This window comes from Hyperolius riggenbachi, chromosome 5, assembly GCF_040937935.1.
Source record: "Hyperolius riggenbachi isolate aHypRig1 chromosome 5, aHypRig1.pri, whole genome shotgun sequence".
In the NCBI taxonomy this organism is placed as follows: Eukaryota; Metazoa; Chordata; class Amphibia; order Anura; family Hyperoliidae; genus Hyperolius; species Hyperolius riggenbachi.
In genome coordinates this window covers 96,909,647-96,914,958 of record NC_090650.1, presented here as the reverse complement: position 1 = coordinate 96,914,958, position 5,312 = coordinate 96,909,647, and positions in this window count along the sequence as shown.

Sequence of the window (5,312 nt, the reverse complement as noted above, 5' to 3'; positions counted from 1 at the left end):
GTCATCTATGCTTATAAAAATAAAACACACATTTGGAGAGATGGAGCCTTTACAATACAGAATATGTCTAGTGATGCTGTAGTTACTGTCATATTCTAGCAGCCAGATAACCTGTGCAGGATTCATTTGTCATTCAATGCTGACAACAGTTTTTTATTTAATCAGTTCGATAGTCTAATATTTTACTATTTTGCGAGAGAATTTAAACAGTAATTACACCTCAAACCCTAAGGCAGGGATGTCTAACCGGGCCGAGGTCCTCACACATTTTTGACACAGCTCAAATTAATTGATGGGTCTGAATCAGGAAAGAAGTCGTCCATCAGGTAGAACACATTCCTATTTTTTCAGTCCATCCTAAACACTGACATGGATCTGGCCCTCCAGGCCTGGAGTCTAACACCTGTGCCCTAAGGGAACGAGAGTGTGGATGGGCTTTTGTGTCTTCACAAAAAATCTTTTGGTAATATTGGTTTCTGGCTTCTGGAGCCCTTCTAATGGACTCCTGGGTTCAGAGGGCTGATATTAGGTAGAGATGGAGGTCTATGGGAGCCAGCTACAAGGTCACACTGCTTAGCAGCACTGGATTTGTAAATGCAGCAAAATGGGTTCCAAGGGACCAAAACCAAAATTCTTAAAATAAAGATTTTTTTTATCGTTGCCCCTAACAATACTGCAAAAATAAATATACATTTTCCTACTCGAGGCATTGGGTAGCGTATTACAGTTTTATTTCCAGTAGTAGAGCGGATATTGCCCAACAATCAGTTTGTCCAATTACATGCCAGAAGTCATGTAAATGCTGTAGCATTCAAAATTACAAACGTTTCGAAGTGCCTGTCATTCATAAACCACATGGCATTGCTCTATGCAGAGGATATACATTTTCCACAGGTGTTTAGGAGAAACTGGAAGCATCAGAGTTCTATGAATATTCTAGTGTCCCTAGAATTGGGAGTGTGAATGAGGTTCATCTTTATGACTGCTGGGCACTCTCCATGACACTCGGGGAAGTTTGGCAATTGAGAAGCACCTGGGAGTAGAAAAGTTCCTCAATACAATACAGAGGTTCTAGTTTAAGGAATCTTATGGAGACTTTGTTCAGGGAATCCTGCTCAACAGGGGCATCCAAGCCCAAAATATCCTGCTGGCAAAGCATCTCCCTACTGACTTAAGGGCCATAGTAATTACACACAGATTATTACTTTCTCCAACATCTCCTAAAGAAGAAAGTATGGAGAAACTGTGTTAATTTGTAATCTTTTAATTTGTTGATCATGATCATGTCACTTCTACTTCCTGCCTTAACCACCCTGGCGTTCTATTAAGATCGCCAGGGCGGCTGCGGGAGGGTTTTTCTTAAATTAAACAAAAACTATTTCATGCAGCCAACTGAAAGTTGGCTGCATGAAAGCCCACTAGAGGGCGCTCCGGAGGCGTTCTTCCGATCGCCTCCGGCAGCCAGAAGTAACACGGAAGGCCGCAATGAGCAGCCTTCCGTGTTTTGCTTACTTCGTCGCCATGGCGACGAGCGGAGTGACGTCATGGACGTCAGCCGACGTCCTGACGTCAGCCGCCTCCGATCCAGCCCTTAGCGCTGGCCGGAACTATTTGTTCCGGCTGCGCAGGGCTCAGGCGGCTGGGGGGACCCTCTTTCGCCGCTGCTCGCGGCGGATCGCCGCAGAGCGGCGGCGATCAGGCAGCACACGCGGCTGGCAAAGTGCCGGCTGCGTGTGCTGCTTTTTATTTGAACAAAATCGGCCCAGCACGGCCTGAGCGGCAGCCATCGGCGGTGATGGACGAGCTGAGCTCGTCCATACCGCTAAGATGGTTAAAGAAAACCTGTACTGAAAAAAGTTCCCCTGAGGGGTACTCACCTCTGTAGGGGGAAGCCTCTGGACCCTATTGAGACTTCCCCATCCTCCTGTGTCCCACAGCAGTCTCGCTGCAGCCCCCGGAATGCACAGGCGACAAATCCGACAGCCTGTGCAATATTTACCTTTTCTGGCTCCAGCGGGGGCACTGTTGCGGCTCTTCTGACGGCGAAAATAGCCAATCTTTGTCGGGTCCGCTCTACTGCGCAGGAGACTTGTGCCTGCGCAGTAGAGCGGCCCGACGGAGATCGGCTATTTTCACCTATCTCTGTGGGAAGAGCGGATACTACGCTGGAGCCCAAGAGGTAAATATTTACATCGCCGCCACTCTGGGAGGATTTTCGCCGCCTTCGTGGGACCAAGGAGGACGGGGGAAGCCTCAATAGGATCCGGAGGCTTCCCCCACCCGAGGTGAGTACCCCCCAGGGGAGTTTTTTTTCATTACAGATTTTCTTTAAGGTGGCCATACAATGCTCAACTGAATTCACTTCTAGGCAGATTAATTTTGATCTTCCATGCCAGAAATTTTCTGCTTCACCTCAGCTGATAACTTCCAATGAATTTTGAGGCTATAACTGATAAAAAATGTGAGCAGAGAAATCAGAAAATAAAGACTGATTTGATGATTAACCACTTAACGACCACCTAACGCCGATAGGCGGCGGCAGGTTGTAAGTGGATTTACATGGAACCGGGCGTTCCATGTCAGTTCACGGAGGGTGTCTCCGTGAACAGCCTGCGAGCCTCCGATCACGGCTCGCAGGCGAAATGTAAACACGCGGGGAAGAAAACCCAGCTGTTTACATCATACGGCGCTGCTGCGCAGCAGCGCCGTAAAGGAGATCAGCGATCCCCGGCCTCTGATTGGCCAGGGATCGCCGGCATCTGATAGGCTGAAGCCCATCAGAGGCGGCGCAGGACGGATCGCCGTCCTGTGCCGCCCAGGGGAAGGAGGGGAGGGAAACAGAGGGAGGACAGAAAACGCTGCGGAGGGGGGCTTTGAGGAGCCCCCCCCATAAAGCCTAAAATAGCCGGCGGCGATCAAACCCCCCCCAGCAGGACATCCCCTAGTGGGGGAATAAGGGGGGGGGGGGTTGATCGCCCTGGCTCAATCCAGATCTGTGCTGTGGGCTGGAGAGCCCACGCAGCACATATAAAAGAAAACACCTGGTCCTTAAGTGGTTAATGGATACAGAACCAAAGCCAGGCCAGGTTGGCAGCCGCTACGGAGGAGACCACAGGACACTGCCAGAGAGTGGGAGCTGTGGTGAAGGACACACAGGCTTCTAGGGGCTGGAGGAACCCACAGGTAACTAAATATGAGTTTCTTTGATTTGCCTCATGTGTCCTTTATGTATTTTGTGCTGCACTGCACAGGCACATAGGGAAGCAAATTTGGTCAATTTAAATCAGAACAGCATGCAAAACCGATGGATGGTTCACATCAGGGTTGTGACGTTAGACGTAAATATTGGATTCCTGAAGTTGGAGTCAAGGGGAAAAAAAAAAAAGTTACTGACTGACTACAAATAAAATTTTAATTTTACAGGTAATAGTCGTAATAAAGCTCTTCTCTGTTGTAAAAATAAAGTCCTTTGTGTAGTTTTGTCACTAATGTGAAGCCCTAATAACTATTATGCAACCTCACATTCCTACATCAGTTACATTACAAAACCTTTTTCATTTTATTTGCGCTGTTATATGTTTCAACAAGTTCATTTGAGCACACGTAACTACTGACAGGCCAGGACAAATGCCACAGTAGTTTACAACACACTAGACTCCTGAACTAAATTAGATATAAATATATTATCCAAGTTGGGTTTTATATAATTTAATCAGGATTATACAGCATTGTTATTTTACATATACATTCCCTGCAGAGGTGTTGCCTACAAATCCTGATTAGATAGTGTGTAAAGAATCTACAATACAGGAAGATTTCCCCTCATTCTCTCTTTTTAACTGCACATGGCTGTCAGATGTACCCCCAGTTGGATTGTCCAGGCAATCGTCTTATGGCCTGACTAGTGAGACATGTCTACACTCATCCCTCACAGGAAAAAATGTGACATGAAATCAATCTAATGTGGACCAACCAATCAGGAACTTACAAAATATCACATAGATAAACTGTTTAGCTGCTTCTCCTACTGGAGAGAAAACAATAATCTCTAACTAATAACCTGGAAAAAACCTTGAGTCTATTGCAAAAAAAATTATTAAAATCTTTACTCACTTCTTTCTAAGCTTAATAAACGTTTTTCCAACAAACTCACAATTTTAGGCAAACTGTAACCTCGTCTATGGCCATAAGTTGGTAGATGGGTTCTGTTTTTGTAAGAAGACCCAAAACAAGTCAACTCCACTTATTCACAATTGCCCAGGAGAAGCAGAGGTGCAAATTTCACACTATTCTATTCGGAGATGAGAAATGTCCCAGCTTTGGTCTGATCAATAGGAATAAAGGCATTGCTGGATGATACAGCATTAACCGATATTATCAAGTAAGGAGATCAGTGAGAAAACCTACAGCAATTAACGGACATTGACAATTAGACACCTAACCTTAGTGCCTGTTTACTAATAAAGACTCTGTAAAGATTGGATCTTCACCAGAAGCTGTTTGATGAAAACAGCTTGAAAGAATCCTGTAGTCAAAGGGATATGGAGGATGCCAACTTGCCTGGTCACTTCTGCTGATCCTATGATACATCTGGTTGCTTCCTTGTTGCAGGTGGGAATAGGAAATTGATGGAGAAAGTAGCGGGACAGCCACACCTCTGGCATTTAGTGAAGGTAATAAATAGTAGCTTTTACACCCCTCTCATCAAAAGTTGTCTTCAATCCAAGAACTAAGTTTAGAATGTCAACTTGACTATCCTAGCCATGAAGTAAAAAAAAAAAAAAAAAAAAAAAAAAAAAAAAAAGAGGAGCCAACATGAGCATGGCAATCACCATAACAGCAACAGCACTTTTTATTGGTAGTTTTCTAAAACCGGAATCAGCTGCTCCCTTGGTGCCAACTACCATATTCAGCATCCCAATGCACTAGTCCCCGTTTAAAAACCAGTGATCTACGCAATGGCCCCTTTCAAAGTGGCGAATGCTATTTGTCAAGCTTTAAAGTGGAGAACTCTATTGGCTTCAACGGGGGAAGGTGGAAAACCCCCTTTGAATTTTTTTACCACTTTTGCTACAGATTATAACATCAAAGTGTTGGGAAGCAGCTGCGAGTCAATGGAGAACGCTTTTCTTGAGATCAGTCTGACTGATACTTTTTCACCTAAGGCTCCATTTATGTGAATGAAGCATTTTTTGGTCAGTACTTTAGGGTTGTTCCAGTAGGCAAAGCACTGATTAACCATCGTAATTACATAGCTTGCCTCTTCATAAATACTGATCTTAAAAAGGGTAGGTCTGCAAGTGAACAGAGTA